Genomic DNA, 19,005 nt, shown 5'->3' with positions numbered 1-19,005 from the left:
TAGAGAAATAGTTTTACAAGTTTCATTTGCTACTCTCCAGCCACTTCTCATGGCTTTCAGCTTACAGTTTTCTTTTTTATTATTATTATTTTTTTGTCATCCAATATTTCATTTTGTTTCTCTTCCCAGCACAAAATTGCACCATTGCTCATTATTAGTTCATTGAATTCACATCTATACCTGTAAATAAAAGAGGGCAGGGAGTGTTCCTTGGCAGAGAGATGACTGTTCCACACTGTTAAAATCTTTTACCTCTAGAATATGGTGGCCATACTTTTTCCTTTATTAGTTCCTTTATCAAAAATACACCGTGATTGCTAGAGTTGATAGAAAGGTTGAGACAGAAGTTATGGCTGCATAAGGACAGGAGTCTTCCACCACAGGGAAATAGATGATACTGCCAGCTCTGCTAATTCAGTGATCCCAGTTAAAGAAAGAAACTACAGACTAAAACAAAACTTTAAAATGCCTTAAAATAGGATTTTATTTTTTTTATTTTTTATTTATTTTTTGTGCTTGTGTGTCCAGGATCAGGATTCACTACTTGGTGATTATCTATAATGCATTGATTCTCAGCATTTTTGTGCACATACAGAATTTTGTGCTGCCTACACACAGTAAAAACAGGCAGATGCAAGCACACATACTGTACATAGGGCTAGCCAACCAGAAACCAGCTAAGATTCAAGACAAGCTAGTGGGCATTTCATTGATTTCATGCACATATACCCTGTTTTTTAAAGACTGTGTTAATCTGATATGATAACACTAATGTTGACATAGGTTTCCTGAACTGGAGCTAGTTCACATCCTGACTACCTGAAGGTGAGAGGACCTCAGTTCTGCATGTAGTTGCTGATAAGCAGTTAGCCTCCGGAGGCCCCCCAACCAGTAGCTGGCTCCAAGAGATCTGTATTAGTGGCATGGGCACAAAAAAAATGCTTGGAAACAATCGGTGCCTTGCATTAAAAATCTACAACATTCTGACACTTAATAGTAGCAGGCACACATATTCTGCTGAAATGCTAAATACAAAGCCATGGTTGAACTAACTCCCATTTGGGGGAACATTGCCTGTTTGAGTGCATCTGATTGCATGCTTGATTCATACAGGCATGTACTGGATGTCCAAAGCTCTTCTGGTGGTAGATGCCTATTCCTTCTACCTCTCCTTTTCAAAAAAGGACAGTTTTGGTCCTGTTTGTCTGTACAGCATTGTGGTTCAATTACTGTAAAACAGTGGTTCAGCAAAGAATTCACAATTTAGAGGTATGCAGAGAAAAGAAAAGAAAACAAACAAACAAACAAATAATTTGATTCTAAAAACTAAGGACAGAGATTTACGCTTTTTTTTTTTTCTGTTAAAATGTGTAATGACAAGCAGATTTTGTGACTCATAAAGGACAGTGACATGGTAAAAACAATGGCATGATCATTTAATTTTTTTGTTGTTGTTGTTTTTTTTTTTTTCAGAAATACTTGGAGGAGGAAGGAGCACCAGAATATACAGAAGGTCTGATAGAGAATCTTTCGTTGTAAAGACTGAAGAGGCTTAAGTTGTGCAAAAGTGCTTCTCTTTTTTGTGTCACTGAAGTTCATTATAGGTAAGGTGGTACATGTGCTACATGGAACAAAGACAGCAATGCTTCTTTTATTGTATGAGACAAATTTGAATGAAGCCAAACAAAAATGCATGGATGAGTGAATATGCAAAAATGCCGTATGGCTTATTTTGAAAACACTTGCATACAATAACTCTGGAACTATCTTTTTTAAAAATATCTAACCATCTGCATTGACTTTAGTTCTTGATAAACACAATTTTAAACCTTTATACATTATATATCTTTAAAACTTTAGAGTAGTCAAAATATGTGCCTTTATCGCCATCTTCCACAATATTCTCATATCCATCTAGTCTGAATAAATGGAAAAACAGATACATTAATTTCTGGTTGGATGTTTGGGCTTAGAGAGTAGTGGGTAATGGATCATAATATGCTTAGAGGTTGATAGCTAGCAGGGTACCACAGGGGTCAATCGTACAACTGTCCTTACCAATGCTCCAGAGCAGGTGGAGTGCTGCATCATCAACTTTGCAGATGACATCACATTGGAGAGATGATTTGTTACTTCAGAGAGCAGGCTGACATCCTGAGGGACCTAGACAGGCTGGAAAAATGGTTTGATAGGAACCTTACGAAATTCATCAAGGTAAAATGTGAAGTCCTTCACCTGGGAAGAAACAATCCTTTGCAACAACACAGGCTGGGTACTGACTGGATGGGGAGCAACTCTATTGAAAACCTGGGGAAGGCTGCACAGGTGCTCTTAGAGTACCTTGAAAGGAATGATATGCATCAGCATCATGAGCTGTGTGAACAGAAGTAGAGTCAGGAGGCCAAGGGAGGACATTATCCCCCTACTCAGCACTGAATATTATTTCCAGTTTTGTTTTCCCCAGAAGACATGGATAAACTGGAGAAAGTTCAGCACAGGGCCACAAGGTTAGTCAGGGGCCAACGCATAACATATTAGAGCAGACTGATGGACTGGGGTTTGTTCATCCAAAGAGATGGTTTCTGAGGGATCTAATAGCTGCCTGACAGTACTTTCAGGAAGGTGATCAAGGAGATGAAGCTAGGCTGTTCACAGTGGTACATTGAGGGAGCAGAGGCAAAGGACATGCAGTGAAATAATATATATCCATACTGGATATGAGTTAAAATCTTTCTCTCCAATGAGGACAGTCAAGCAGTGAACTGCTTGCCTACTTGTCATGTTGCTAAGAGAGATTGTACAGTTCCCCTTCTTGGAAGTTTTCAAGATCAATCGGAAAAAGTCCTAAGCATTCTGGTCTGACCAGAATGTTCATTGAATTCACAGCTATACCTGCAAATAAAAGAGGTAAATAAAACACTGCTACAGTTTACAGCTATTACCTGTAAATAAAACACTGAGCAAGTTTTGAGCAAAAGGTTGAACTACAGATCTCCTGAGGTCCCTTCTAACCAGAATGATGTTAAGGTCATATATACCTGCCTGTGTTTTAAAATGTTGGTCTTAAAAATCTAGATCTGCTCTCCAATCATCGGCTTACATGCAAATGCTCAACCACTTGTGTTTCGTCATTTTTGTTTCTTCTTCTTTCTTTCTTTTTTCCTTCTTTTTTATTCTTGTATATTAAGTTCCAAGAGGGGAGCCTTGACTGATTGTATAAATGAGGACACGGCAACTGCAACCACTGTTTTATAACACTTTCATATCGTGAATCTAAATTCAGCCCCCCCCCCCCCCCCCCCAAATTTTAATCCAAACATAGAAACTAGTGGTATAGTACTGGATTTTCATATTAAATAGAACATTCTTTCTTATTAATCCTACATTTTTTTCCAGTCCACAAACCTAAATATATATATATAAATAAATATATATATGGTTTAATTTTCCAGCTGTAACCTTCAAAATGATGTCAGTGTGAGAAAGTTCTCAAGGATATCTCATGTTGTCTTAGCTATATTTCATTATATTAGGTAGAAAGACTGTGTGATTTGGGAACTTCAGTGACAGGTGGACAGCATAAGTGGATACGTCACGTTTTTCCACATGAGACCGTACTGACAATTTTTTTTACTTGAGACAGCATGTGAGTGCAAAGAACACTCTCATGCAACTTTTCTGATCTTTAGAAAGCATTCCAGAAGAAATTCACCATTTGAATATGATTCATTGTAATCAGCTAAGTTTGGAAGAGTCACTTGATTCATAAAGTATATGACTGTTAAGAGAAATTTATAAAAAGAGATTCCCTTAAGACTGAAGAAAGCAACTGCTTGTCTACTTAAGGCAATACAATTTCCTGACACTCTGTATTCTTACTGTGAACTCCAAGTCAACAATATTTACTCAAGCTGCATGACATACATTGTAAGTTATGGTTTAAGTGATCTAGCAATGTGTTTATATCCTGTTTTGTCCAGCTTAGTAGACAAAAGAATATTTAGCAGTTATTCCTATTTAGTGATTAGTAGCTGATGGATGATGATGGTATTTCAGTAAATTACTTCTCTACAGTTAAGTGATGTTGTTAGCTTTGTTGTTACTGTTCCTTGGAAGTATATGGCTTCTTTACATTAGAAATGTGTACCATGTTAACTGTTCTGGAAAAGATTACATCGTTTCTCCAGTGCGGGTATGGATGAACTTATATTTATAAATGATGATTAATTCAGGCATAGTTATTTCCATAAAGGATATGCTATTAATAAATAGCTTTTGTATCAGTGAACTTGTATCCATGCTACTGATGCATCTGGCTGCGCTTGTTAATGTTGTGATCTGGGATCTTAGGATCATAAGATCATTTGTGTTGGAAGGGACCTCAGGTGATCTCTGGCCCAACCTCCTGACCAAAAAAAGGGCCGACTATAAGTCAGACTAAGTTGCTTAAGCTTTAGTCTTGTTAGATCTTGAAAGCTTCCAAGGAAGTAGAGTGCACCTCTCTGGGCAATATATTCCACTACCTGCTTGTTTTATCAGGTACTTTTTAAGCATGCTCCCCTTCCTTTCCTTCCTATGAGACATCTGCTTGTCATCTCTTTTCATAGTATACATTCAACCCTTCCTCTGTTTTCTTCTATGATTCTTATCAGTAACTGTCTCCAGATAATCTGTCACTGCTACATCCTCATCAGTGTTTCTTTGTATGCACTGATGCCAACACAGTTATGCTTCTTTTATCCATGAGACATATCATGTATATAGACTTTCCAATTATTGCATTCATTTAAAAATCTATCAATTCTGTGAAAATTTAAAGACAGCATTGGGAACACTTCTCAACACTGACTTTTTTTTACTTCCTCCTTTTCTGCACATATTATTCAGTGGCCAAATTTTGTCATGCATAGTACCTGAAATAGCACTGCAAATTTTCTCTAACCATACATGGGCTACAAGTTCATTCTTATTTTTAACAGTTTGAGTAACGGAATGATCTGACCAGCTCCACTTCACAGCTATAGCCAGGTCAGTGTCCTCCGATACTAAAAAACAAGTTTCCTCCATTAACCTGAACATCTAACTTTTTAGTGGCACCCCGACCCATCAAACTGCAGTTTGAGTCTGCTCATCTTCTTCATCTGAGTACATAATGATCATCAGATGATTCTGTCTACAGTGTATTTTTTTTTTTCTGATATTTTTACTGCTGTCTTTCTCATCTTTTCTTTGTGAATATCTTTCATGTGAAATAACAGGAAAAACACTAGTTAATTGAGAAAGACTTTGTCTGAGTTTCACTGCAGAGGATACATATTTCTAAAACATGAAAAACTGTTCAAAATGGTAAAGAATTAAATTTAAGAGTACCAGAGCCCAAGCACTGTGATTGTCATGTATTGATACATGGGAATCATGGGCAGGAATGCACGGGCACATTTCTGGAGTTATTACAAGCTAGTAATTAATTTTCAACAGATATTTTGAAAGCAGCCACCCTGTTTTAGACAGTAAGAGCATCTACCATTATGGACATGACTGAAACTTGCCTGCTGGCTGCAGACTCAAAGTGACACAGAAACTGCTCGATACATTAATATCCCTGTCACTGTAGAAGATGCCACCTCAGGGAATTAAAAGGGAGGGTAATACATATTTCTCTCATTTTGTTATAGTAACAAGGGTCCACAAAAAATTATTTTCGTAATTGGTGATGTTTCCTCGTGTTCCTTCAGCTGTGATGCATATGCTATTGACATGAATGTGGGCTGTGTGCATGCAGCGAGTGTAGCCTCGTATTTTGATTCTTATTTCAATTCTTTGTTAAATTCCTTTTGCTTCCTTGTTCAATATGTAATACTCTTTGGAAGATTGTCTGTGTTTAAAAACCCTAATCTATCAAACAGATAAATAACTGCAAAATTCATTTTCAAATTTTTGAGTAATGCAGATAGCTCTGTGCCAGTATTAGTAGGGTTTTCATTTGTTTCCAAAGATGTTTCTTTTGTTTTTTTTTTTTTTTCTCTTAATGCAAAAATCTACTATTTTTTTCTTTTGTATTTATTTATCTATTTTTGTGGCTTCTGAAGCAATATGAGTTCTACAATATAGAGTTAAGTTTAAAATGATCTGTAAATTCTTAGTGCACACCTAGTCATTTTACTTGCCAAACTGGATGAAATTTCATTAATAATGTGTGATAAAATAGAATAAAACAGGATTGCTGTATGTATAATTTTATGATATATCTATGTATGCCTTTATGGATATTGTATGTGTGTGTGCGCATGTACACACATATCTATATCTATGTACAGATATGTACGTACAATGCATGAAAAAAGATCAGATTTCCTCCTTGGCACCACCAAAGATTTTTTAACGGCCTGAAGACCTAGCATCTGTGGAAGGATCCTGTTTAGAAAACATTAATAAGCCCAAGTCTGAAAGGGCTGGAGTAGAAAAAAAGCACTCCTAATTATGTTGACACTCAGAAGGTTACCCCCATGTAAAACAGCAGGGACCATGACTCAAATTCACATTTCAAGGTGACTTCTATTTTATGTTTCTAGTATGCCAGGTAATATTTCAGGTCCAACTAGTTTAATCAGGTCTTTCATAAGAATTGTCAACACATTATCCCATCCTAGATGTATTTTATATTAAGGAGTAACATGTTTTTCTCATTTTAATGTGACACATAGGCACTCTTTTCCTACACTCATGAGTGAGCAACTCCAATTACATTCAACAGAAGTTTCTTTTCTCCAGAAAGTGGAAAACAGAGTTCTCTGTATCTGCTTCAGCTCTTATAACAAAGTTCTACAGAAAGATTTTCAGAAAACAGATAAATGAATGAACAATATCAAAATATTGCTAATTATCAGTTAATTCCTTTCCTCTCATTGACTTTCTTATGAGAATGACAAATTTTTGAACAGGCGTGAGCATGTGTTGTAAAAGTCATTCCTTTGGCTGATGGTATGTGTGCATTGGCACAGGCAATGAATAAATAAATATTTAAAAAAGGATGATGCTTTTGAAGGAAAAAAAAAGTTAATTGTAATTTCAAACATCTTTCAGTCAAATTATTTCTGCAATACACAGCTTGAACACAGCAGTGCAGCTTTTGGCTTCATATAGCATTTTGTTTACAGGTCACATGTTTTTTCCAAGACAATTAAAATACCATGTACAGGGAAATTAAAACAGTTTGTAAAAAAGTCTTTTCTGTCAAAAGTTCTCTTATCTTTACCATAATCATTACATTATACTGTTATTAAAAAAAAAAAAATTAAAAAAAATCAGGTGTTTGAGACTTAAAAAATATATTTTGTTTTGTTTCAATTTGTTTTCCAGCATAAATATTGTGCTTACTATAAGCTTGCATAAAGAGAATTCTGTAGAGAGATTAAAATTTGCTTGTGTTTCTTTTGTTCACACATCTGTAAAATAAGTCTCTCAAGTATATGTTTCTATTCAGTTTTTCTGCTGTCTTTACAAATACATTTGGTTCAGTGGTTTACTGTTGCAAATATAAGTCATGCTCTTTGTTTTAGTTGTATGCACTCGTGACTAATTGAACATGGTATTTCATCTAAGGCTTGAAACCTTGACTGAACACCCAGGTAATATTTTTGTTTGTTTGTTTGTTTGTTTATTTCAATCTACCAACTGTTGAAATGCATAATCTTTTGAATAACCTTGTATCTAACTCAGTCAAATGACTATCTGAGTGAGGAAAGCAAACAGAAAAGGCTGGTAAATATACAAGTGTAAATTAATTTTTTTGATCTTGTGATGATCCAAAAAATATTCCTCAAACCTAGTATTCATTAGTTCGACATCTGCTGAGAAAGTAAACATTGCTGGTCTCGTGATGCTGTGGGGAAGTAGAATGCTGTAGGTTGTTCTGTGTGCTAGCAACATTAGGTATTTGATGGTAGAAATCTAAATCACAACCATAAACTAAGTCCAAAGCATAGCATGGACTTAACCTTATCTACAACGTATCTTCCTATAGCTGAAAAGTAAAAGTCAGAAATTAGCGGGTTTTGTTTTGTTTTGTTTTTTAAATAATAAATTTGTATTTGTTGTTCAATGATATAATCAAATACATTTTTCTTCTTCAAGACCCCTGGCTCACTGAGTGTGTGCATAGTGATGTTTATTTAAGAACTGCTCAAAATTTCTTTTAATTGTTATCTGTGTTATTAATCAAGCCTTCTTCTGAAGATAACATGCATATTCATGGCTTTAAAATACTTTTCTAGTTTTCAAGACTGTTTATCACCTCAAAATCTCATTAGAAATCATTTGAAATATTCATGTCCGCCATCTTTAAATGGCCTTTAAATGCCAGTTAATTATTCATAACTTTTGGTGCTGATTTGGATATTTAATTTATGTGTCTTTGTATGAATTCCACACTTAATGAGGTGTACTTCAGTAGGAATGTTAGACTTTTTGTTATTTTGTTTATTGGCCTTAGTTCCTTAGTTGATTGGCTGTAAGAAAGAAAAAAAAATGTTGACAGTTTTGTTTTTTTTTCTTTTTTTTCAGATTTTTTTTTTCTCAGATACACGGTAATCACCATGAAGACACAGAAAACCTATTGTTCATTCCTAAGACAGCACTTCAGATATATTGATGTCCCTTAAAAATAAAATAAACTGTTAATACATCAAGATACAGATAATAGCATTATTTTCAATAACAAAACATAAAAAAAATCAGGACGGCTAAAGCCCTGTATGAGCTCAACCTGGACACTATGGTTAAGGATTTAAAAAAAATAAATTTAAAAAAAAATTATAAATATATTAACAGCAAGAGGAAGGCCAAGGAGAATTTCCATCCTTTACTGGATGCAGGGGGGAACATGACTACTGAGGAAAAGGCTGAGGTTCTTAATGCCTTCTTTACATCTATTTACTAGCCAGACCATTTATCCTTGGAGTACTCAGCCTCCCAACCTGGAGGTCGGCCTCTTCTCGCAGATAACTAGCAATAGGACTAGAGGGAATGGCCTCAAGTTGCTCCAGGGGAGGTTTAGGTTGGAAATTAGGAGACATTTCTTCTCAGAAAGAGTAGACAGACATTGAAATGGGTTTCCCAGGGAGGTGGTGGAGTCACCGTCCCTGGGGGTGTTTAAGGAAAAGTTGCATGTGGTACTTAGGGACATGCTTTAGTGGGTGATATTGGTGGTATGGTGATGGTTGGACCAGATGATCTTGAAGGTCTTTTCCAACCTTAATGATTCTATGATTCTATGTAGCTACTCACAGCTGTGAAGAAATAATAATGATGGGCTGACCTACAGCAGTCATATAAGTTAAGAATCTGACACCCAGATGGGATAAGAATTTGTCTCTTCTAGCAAAGAAGAAAAACTGCTTACATACAAGATCTTTTTGTACTCTCTCATAACTGTCCTACTTTTTAAAAACTCTTTCACTATGACAGTATATATCTACTAGAACTTCCAAAGGTCATTAATCAGCTCACTATTTTTTATGAATATTAGTGGCACACTAGTGAGTAGAAATCCTGAAAAGAAATCGTGCAACAGGTGAATGCGTAAGAGAAAGTTTTGTTATCATCTGCTAAGATCCAGTGAGATATCTCAGTTCATGTTGATCTATACTTGAATTGCCTTGGAAGACTAGAATGTACAGTGGGGTAGTAGTAATTCACAAGTGGCACGACTCCATCCAGTTTAGCCCTGACCCATCATTCCAGACTGAAATAATCATTGGAGACACTGTATTTTCCAATGAGTTTTACGTCTAAGGTCTCAAACATTTCTAGCAATGATTTTCTTTTTTTTTTCCCCCCTTTAAAAAAAAAAAAGAATGAAATCGTGTGTAACCCTGATGCTCTAATGATTTTGAAGCAATTAGAGGCAGATGTAAAATATTCATTTTTTATCTATGAATCTTGAGATTCACTATCATCATCTTGACATTTATTTATTTATTTATTTACTTCTGAACACTTACACAGAGCTGCATTCTATCAACCTCCCATTTTCCCTTGCAGAACTTTTTTATTCTGGCAGGTGTTTAATTAGCATTTTCTCTACTTTTGAAAAACTGCTCAACTTCAGAGCAGAATGCAGTTGGCCTTCATAGTTTCTTTCTAAGTTGATTAAATAGTTCTCAGAGTTCTGGTCTGCTCTGTGGATCTCTGAGAATAAAAATGTCATATAGCTGTCAGTAGTTCTTTTTGTCAAATTAATTGACACAGTGTATGTCCTGTATTTAAAATTCAGAAACTCTTTGTTACTCTACCCTAGAGAGCAAAGCATAGCATGGACCAAAAGCAATACAATAAAGTTAGTTAAATGTATTATTTTAAGACTCAGAAGTACTATGATCAAATTGCTGAACTAAAGGTACATTTACAAAAGGGACAATTATACTATTATACCTTGTACTATCTTGTACTATTATCTACTAAAGAGCAGTTCAGACTTTTTTGAACCAAACTAGATACATGCCTTGTTTGTAAGTATAAAGCTCTTCCATAACCAAATCTAAAATTATTTCCAGAAATGGTGTGCTTTGCAGCAGCCAGAAATCTGCAAAGAAAACATGTCTTTGTCTCATATTGCTTGTGTTGGTAGCTGTATGTTTTACTAAATACATATAGTCACAGTTTCAAACTGAACACTAAGTTATAGGAGGATGATACCACAGAGCCTGTGGACTCCATGAACTATCTTTCAAATGAATACAACACTACAATTTTCAACTTCAAGCAGGTCTGTTGACAGGTGATAGCAGTACATATACTGTTATTTTGTAAGCAAATTTTTGTGATTCATTTCCATGTGGTATGTTCTGCCAAGCTTTTCCTCAACAAATTGTTGGTCATTACAGGATTTGTTCAGGTAACGTAAGATAAAAATCAACTTATCAGTCTCTTACCTGTTAGACACTCACAAATACATCATCCTCTCAAACAAACTTCAAAGAAAGCAGCTGTCTAATCTGCGATTTAATTTACAGTCAACCTTAGAGAAAAACCTTTGCAATGTCACACACTAAAGCAGAAACTTCAAAGAAATGCTGATTGCCAAGGACTGCAAAAGAGGTTTTTCCTTCCTACACCTTGAAAAAATAGTTTTAGAAATATAAATCAAGTTTTTTTTGGTTTGCCTTTTTTTTTTCTTTAGATACAGTCAGGATTTTGATATCTAAACACAAATTTTGTGCATTCAGCTGCAGGAATAGTGTACAAGCAAAGAAACTAGTGTTAGAGTCTAGGATCGGTCTGCTAATTTTTACTCAGAGTGGATCAGATAAAGAGTAGAATGTGAGGTGACAGCTTCAGCATGAAAGTAATCTGGGGTGCTGGAAATAAGGGCACTGGTACGGCAGTACTATCTTGTTTTGTTCAACTGTAGAGCTTTAAGATCAACATGATTAGTTAAAAAAAAAAAAAAAAAGCCATACAAGAAAGCACAGAACTAAGCTAGAACAGTTGAGGCTGGTCAGAATTTTAAAAGATCCCACGCAGGTTTGATACAATGGTTTAATATAGCTGCTAGTTGCCTACACACAAAGTTTTTCACATGGTCTGTACTAAAAGACTTCTCAGGCACAGTACAACAGAGGTTAAAAAATATTTGACTTTTATATTTGTTGGTGGTACAAATAATCTGGGGAATTCAGCTAGATTTAAGAGACATTAAATGTCAAACACAAAATCTGCCTGATTCTGTTAACATCTTTTTCTTCCAATTTGGAAATCAAATGACAAGCGCTATGGAAAAGGTCATCTCTTGGTTAATGGTAGCTCTGAAAGAAAATGCATTAGATTGAAACATAGTAGTTTTCTTTTTTTTTTTTAGCTTTTTTTTTTTTTTTCTGCTTGCAAAGTATTTGAAACTGGGGATCCTTTGCATCAATCATGAACTCATGTAGGCTGTAATCAAGAAGACTGTATCATAGAGTACTTGAAGAGACTGAAATACCTAAAGAAAGTGTACAGTAGTCAGACAAAGTTTCTATTGTGCCCAAGAACAAGCATGATTTGAATTGCTGCTTCAGCAAGAGTCTGGCAGAATATGTAGCAGCAGCAAAAGCACATCCAAATCGTTAAAAAGTAGGTCTTTATTCAGTGAGAGGTTCGCACAGGTAAGAAGAGTCAGGTCAGTCTCTTCACCACAGTGAGGTTATAGCAGGTGATACATGTGAATTCCTGATTTTGCTTCTTGTTACTAGTGCAGAAAAAAAAAATCTGTTTAGGAAATAAATAAATAAATAAACAGCTATATGCCAAATTATATTTTGTGATTCCCTGCTGAAATACCAGCGACATTAAATGGACCAATAGATAAATAATTAATTAAATAAAATTGTTATTATTCCATAATAGCATTGACGTTAAAATTAAATTTGCGTCTGTAGCCTGACTTCAAATCATGCTCCCTTGCACATTGTGAGACCATTGTGAGACAGACTGAAAAAATGTGCTAATGAAAAAAACTGCACACAGCCTTTTATCAATGAAACTTAGCAAAACATTTTTTTGATTTTGTGATCTCTTTTCTGAGGTGTTGGTGGCCAATACTGCATCTCACTCTGTGGAGCTAATACTTTCAGAGTTTGGTCTCTACTATTTGCAAATCTTGCATAAAGTGCTTTAGAATTTGAAGCTAATTGTGAACATCTTGGAAGTTTATTCTAGGAAGTTGTGATTTTTATGCCAAAAGTTGAAACTTTGCATGACATTCAAAAGCTATTTCCACAAAGTAGTAAATTTTCAGAAAAATAAAATGCATGAAATATGTAATATATTGTCCCCTTAACAACAGTGACCAAATCTACAGAAAGTTAGATCTTGTCAGAGAGTGAAAAAAGTAGTTGGAGAACTAAACAGTTATTCATATTTTATTAAATATGGAAACAAGGACACCAGTACTTTAAACAACACAATATTTATTTCTTACTGATTAAGTCTTCAGACCCCAAAGAAGTTAAGAACTCACAAATCTCAAACTCTCTCTCTCTTTAATGCACGTTGTTTTTATGCAGATAATGTAATAAGTATTTGAAATGCAAACAGACTGACTCATGCATCTGAAATACAAAAATAGTGAATGCAGAGGACTCTGTGCTTGGAGAGTGTAACTGCAGTCAGAGCAGCCTGCGTTGGCATTCCTGTCTAGAACTACATCTTTGATGTACCCTTTATGTATATCAGTAGGCTGACTTCAGTAGGCTGCCCACTCCTCTCTGAGCATCTTCAAGGCATCTTTAATCTTTGACCTCAGAAGCAGACAGTTGGTCAAGACAGGAACTTGGCTGAATTTTTATTTTACGAAACAGAGTAAAATATGTCAGGGTGCAGCACAGGCCAGCAGCTCCCTGGTGCTGTGAGTGGCAGGGGCTCCCCAGGGATGTCAGGGCAGAGACTGTCAGTCAGGGCCTATCCCACCAAGAAAGCCAGGAACAGGGGACAGGCCAGGAGACATTGGTGGCAGCCCCAGACCTGGTCATCAGCACCTCCCCGGGGATGCTAATGTGTCCAAGGATGATGTTAGCCCTTTTGACCAGGCCTAGCTGTGGTGGAGATGGAGACCAGTAAATAATCTTTGTAATGCAATATAAAACAGATTATGTGTGTGCAGGGGTCAATGGAGATATCACGATCACCTGCAAAATCATACAGGCAGATAGACAAGGGAAAATAGCAAGATTATAAACTAGGAGATACACTGTCCTGAGAAGCAGCACATAATATGCTGTCATATCATCAGAGATACCTAGCAAATATCTTCTATGAGATTTAGAGAAGAAATGAACAGAAACAAATATATTCATAAACAGTTGCCTGGCAGAAAAGGACTTGGTGGTGCATGTCAACAGTAGGCTGAGTGTGCCCAGATGACCAAGAAAGCTACTGGCATTCTGACCTGCTTCAGAAACAGTATGTCCAGCAAAAATAGGGATGTGATTATCCTCTCGTATGTGACACTGGTGAGACCGCACTTCAAATATTGTGTTCAGTTTGGGGCTCCTAACTACAAGGATATTGAGTTGCTCAGGCATTTGTACAGAAAAGCAACAAAGCTGGTGAAGGGACTAGAAAACAAGACTTATGAAGAGTGACTGAGGGAACTGGGGTTGTTTAGTCTGGAGAAGAGGAAGCTGTGGGAAGACCTTATTGCTATCTACAACTACCTGAAAGGAGGTTGCAGCAAGGAGGGTGTCAGTCTCTTTTCTCAGGTGACAAGTGATGGGATGTAAGGAAATTGTTTCAGATTGTGCCAGGGGAGGTTTAGGTTCAACCTTATGAAGAATTTATTCACAGAGAGGGTGGTCAATGGAGAGTACTGCCGAGGGATGGAGTTCCCATCCCTAGAGTTATTTAAGAGATATGTGGATATGGCTCTTAGGTACATGGTTTAGAGATGGACTTGGTAGTGTTAGGCTGATGGTTGGACTTGATGATTTTGAAGGTTTTTTCCAAGCTAGGTGGTTCTAAGATTCCGTTTTACTAAGAGCTGACAGTCCATCTTGAGTACTGTTTTTTAGGGGGGTATAGACATAGCCATGGTGATCACCATTCAATATCTTTCTTTCTGTCAAATTAAATTGGTTTGAGGGAAATTAATTATTATGTGGACAAAAGGAAACAGGGAAGCTATTGGAAATAATTGGAAGCTGCACATAAGAGAGATGGGAGGGAAAGAAAAAATAGTCTCCAAAACAGCTTAATTGAAACTTCAAGGTTAAAAACAAAATAGCTCGTGTTGCTGCCATTTCTCCTAGAAAGCCTTTTCCTTATGGCCATAATTTCATTGGTACACAGAAAATTGCTAGAGATTTCCTATGTTCATGTTTGTAATTTGGAATACATTCTCAAAGAGATAGCCAGTTACATTTGCAAATTTCAAATCTAGGAAATCAAAATGCTAGTGTATGGAAGGTCTCCATGGGTCCTGGTCAGAATCAGCTTAGAAGTGACATAAAGGGACATTCATGAAAATTTTGTGCTGACAGCAGCTTCCATGAAATAAAGGTATATTGTAAACTGCTACTTAAATGTAATGAGCATGCTTTCGTATATTATTTTCAAGACGTTTTGTTTTCTTTGAGAGCTTGTGACTCAGTGTTGTCTAAAATTAATTAAAACTGAAATAACGTGTTATTTTTTAATATAAAGTTTCTGGATTTTCCTTTTTTTTTTCTTTTTTTTTTTTTTTCCCCGTGTCATATGAAATAAATCATGTAGTTTAAGGATTCTCAGACAGAGGGCCTGTATTTTGTTCTATTCTCTGGAAGAAAACAAGCTAAAACCATACAAGTAATTGGAGTCACTTGGTAAGCAATAAAGAGATGGTTATAAAAGTGGGTAAATTTAGGCTGTATTTTACAGATAAAGAATAATTAAAAACAAAAAACAAAACCAACCAAACAAAACAATATTAGAGGAACATTTCATCCTCTTTCCGCCAAAGCATAAATGAAGCAATATTTACTAATCAAAGTCAATAACAGAAAACACCATACAAAAATATGTTTACAGCTGTGGTAGCTTTACTTGAGTGGGCAGCTGAGTTCCACCATGGCCGCTTTCACTCCCCCCCCTTAAAGGGGAAGGGGGAGAAAATATTACACAAAGGGCTCAAGGGTTGAGATAAGGACAGGGAGATCACTCAACAATTATCATGACAGGCAAAACAGACTCAGAGTAGGGAGACAGCAAGATTTATTACCTTTTACTAACAAGCTAGGGAAGTGAGAAACAAAGGAAAGAAACCTAAAACACCTTCCCCCCATCTGCCCTCTTCCACTTCCTCCCCCAAAACAGCGCAGGGGAACGGGGGAGTGGGGGCTGCGGTCAGTTCCTGACGCTTTGTTTCCTCTGCTCCTTCACAGTCACCCTCTGCCTCTGCTCCACGTGGGGTCCCTCCCACGGGATGCCGTCCTTCCCGAACTGAGCCTGTGGGGAGCTCTTCAAGAACTGCTCCCACATGGCTCCGTACCACCGGGTCCATCCCCCAGGAGCAAACTGCTCCAGCACGGGTCCCCCACGGGTGGGCAGCAGCTCCCCCCAGACCCCGTGCTCCTGTGTGGGCTCCTCTCCAGGGGCTGCAGCTCCGGCCCGGGGCCTGCTCCTGCAGGGGCTTTCCATGGGCCGCAGCCTCCTCCAGGCCACATCCACCTGCTCCACCGGGGACTCCTCCACGGGCTGCAGCGTGGAGATCTGCTCCATGTGGGACCCATGGGCTGCAGGGGGAGAGCCTGCTCCACCAGGGGCCTCTCCACAGACTGCAGGGGAACTTTTGCTCCAGCTCCTGGAGCACCTCTCCCCCTCCTTCTTTACTGACCTTGGCGTCTGTTTGCAAGGCTGTTTCTTATTCCTCTCTCCCAGCTGCTGTTCCCAGCACTTTTTTTCCCCTTTCTTAAATATGCTCTCATAAAGGTGCAAAGAACATTGCTTACTGGCTCCTCTCTGGCCAGCAGCAGGGCTCTTACCTAACATGGGGCAGCTTCTAGATTCTTCTCACAGAAGACACCTCTGTGGCCCCCCTGCTACCAAAACCTTGCCACCTAAACCCACTACAGTGGCCAAAAGCAAAACTTACCCTAATAAAATTGCTTGGCACAAATTAAACTGCCTATTTTCCTCACATCATAGTTATAAGATTTAATCATATTATTATTCTTTGCTTGCTATGACCTAGAGGTTTTGCAATTGGTAATCAATCTTTAGTTTTACTTATAATAATACCATTTTTGATCCCTTTTTTCTTCATTCAAAGAGTTCATTTTTTAGTCTGTGTAGTATAATTACATATCATTGTTAATCACACCATGAAATAAAATGTAAATGTATCCTTCAAATATATTCATAAACAGTTGTCCAGTTGCAAAACACTTTTTCAAGTAAACTATCATAAAGGGCTTTAACCTTCAACAGCATTTATATTTAATGGCATAAGTGAAAGAGGATGACATGAAAACTTCAAAGCAGCAGGGATGATACATTTCCAATCATGCTGTCACAGTGAGATCTACAAACAACATACCAGTACCCAAAGAACTGCTTTTTGTTTTACTGAAGTTCAAACATTGTCTTATCTCAAACAATATCTAATTCTACTGGTACTTCAAATCCACCAAATGGCCATGACAAATATATGTGATATTTTGGTAAATTGATCGCTTAATACAAAACTTAAATAGTTATTCAATCTTTGTCCCAGAATGACCACCAAAATTTAAAACATTATGATGTTAACATGGCTAATCATCTGTTTATGTCACAGTATCAAAAACACTGTGAATACAGTGACATGAAAAATGTCATTCAATTACTTCAGGTCAAGACTATATGTAAAAACTGTCCTCTATCTTGCCACTAATTAAAGCTGTGGATTGGCCTGAAACTATTCTTCACTTGATTTCACCACAATTTTGCATGGGATTAATTTCATATAGACATCTCACAGTATGTTGTCCAATGCCAGCATAGGCTGTCTGAGATTGCCATGTTTTTAGCCTATGAAAAGAAATAGGTGCTTTCAGATGTCAGTTTCCTTAGGGTAGTGGTATAAAATAATTGAACTGACCCTCACAATTGCTTTGTTCTGCCCATAGCTTGTAAAGAAGCCAAGATTGTATAACTTGAAATTAGATGGTCAATTTAGAGATGTCTGACAACAGAAGAGGTGAAAACCACCCTTAATACCAGTAAGAAAAATGAGAACATTCCTAAGTAATGTTGTGATAATTATATAGAATAGAATAGAATAGAACAGAACAGAACAGAACAGAACAGAACAGAATAGAATAGAATGGAATAGGAGTAGTTCAGTTCGAAGAGACCTACAAAGATCATCTTGTCCAACTATCTGATCACTTCAGGGCTAACCAAAAGTTAAAGGATGTTACTGAGGGAATTATCCAAATGTCTCTTGAACACTGACAGCCATGGGGCATCAATCACCTAACTAGGAAGCCTGTTCCAGTGTTTGATCAACCTCATGGTAAAGAATTTTTTTTTCTAATATCTGTCTGATACAGCTTTGTGCTGTTCCAACACATCCTATTATTGGTTACCATTGAAAAGACCAGCACCTCCTTCTCCATTTCCCCTTCTCATAAAGTCATTGAGAACAATGAATTTGCTTCTTATTCTCTTTTTTTCTCCAAACTAGGTATCTTTATTTAAAGAAGTTAGTGGCAAACAAACTCTTCAATATGCTTCACTTCAACACAGCTGTTTCTTGCTCATAAATTGATCTCAGTACAGGATTTAACTACTTCTGTGGTCTTCAAGTAGCCACAGTTTCAAAGATAATCACTCTGAATCTTGTATTACTACCTGAAGTATTGAGTGTGAACACAATGGAAGGTGTTGATAGTTCATGTAAATTGGTGAGAATATTCACAGGACTGGGCACAGGATCCTGCTTAACACTAAAGACAATTTCATATATAATAATAACATATTTTCCCTTTGTGGTTTTATTATTCTATGCATTTCCTCAAAATATGCAACATATCCACATACAAAATATAAGGCTTCACAATGTTACTCCATTCATGAAAGGAATTAGAGTTTACATGCTGAAATGGCATGTTGTTCTGAAACAGTGAAATTCCATATTGGGCTGTATAAGCAGAGTATAATAGGTAATTGTTCTCCATTATTCAGTACTGCATTAACCTCTGTTTAGTTTTGGCTTTAATTGTCAACAAAAAATGAGATTAATAGAATAGACTCCAGAAGAGAGTAACAATGGAGAACATGAACGATAAGGAAGATGTAAAGCTTAGAATGTTTTTAGTTTGGAGAGAAGCTAGGTAGGCAAAAATGCAAGGTAAAACAGTTGGTGAAAAAAAAAAAAAAAGATAATAGTCTTCTAATACATGTTAGAAGTATTTCAAAGAATATTCTCAGACCCTTGTGTTCTTGACAGGATAAAATGATATTGACTTAAACAGTTATAAAAAAAAAATAATTCATACATGAGGGAAATAT

Source organism: Cygnus atratus, chromosome 3 (assembly GCF_013377495.2).
Source record: "Cygnus atratus isolate AKBS03 ecotype Queensland, Australia chromosome 3, CAtr_DNAZoo_HiC_assembly, whole genome shotgun sequence".
Taxonomy (NCBI): Eukaryota; Metazoa; Chordata; class Aves; order Anseriformes; family Anatidae; genus Cygnus; species Cygnus atratus.
This window is presented reverse-complemented; position numbering follows the sequence as displayed.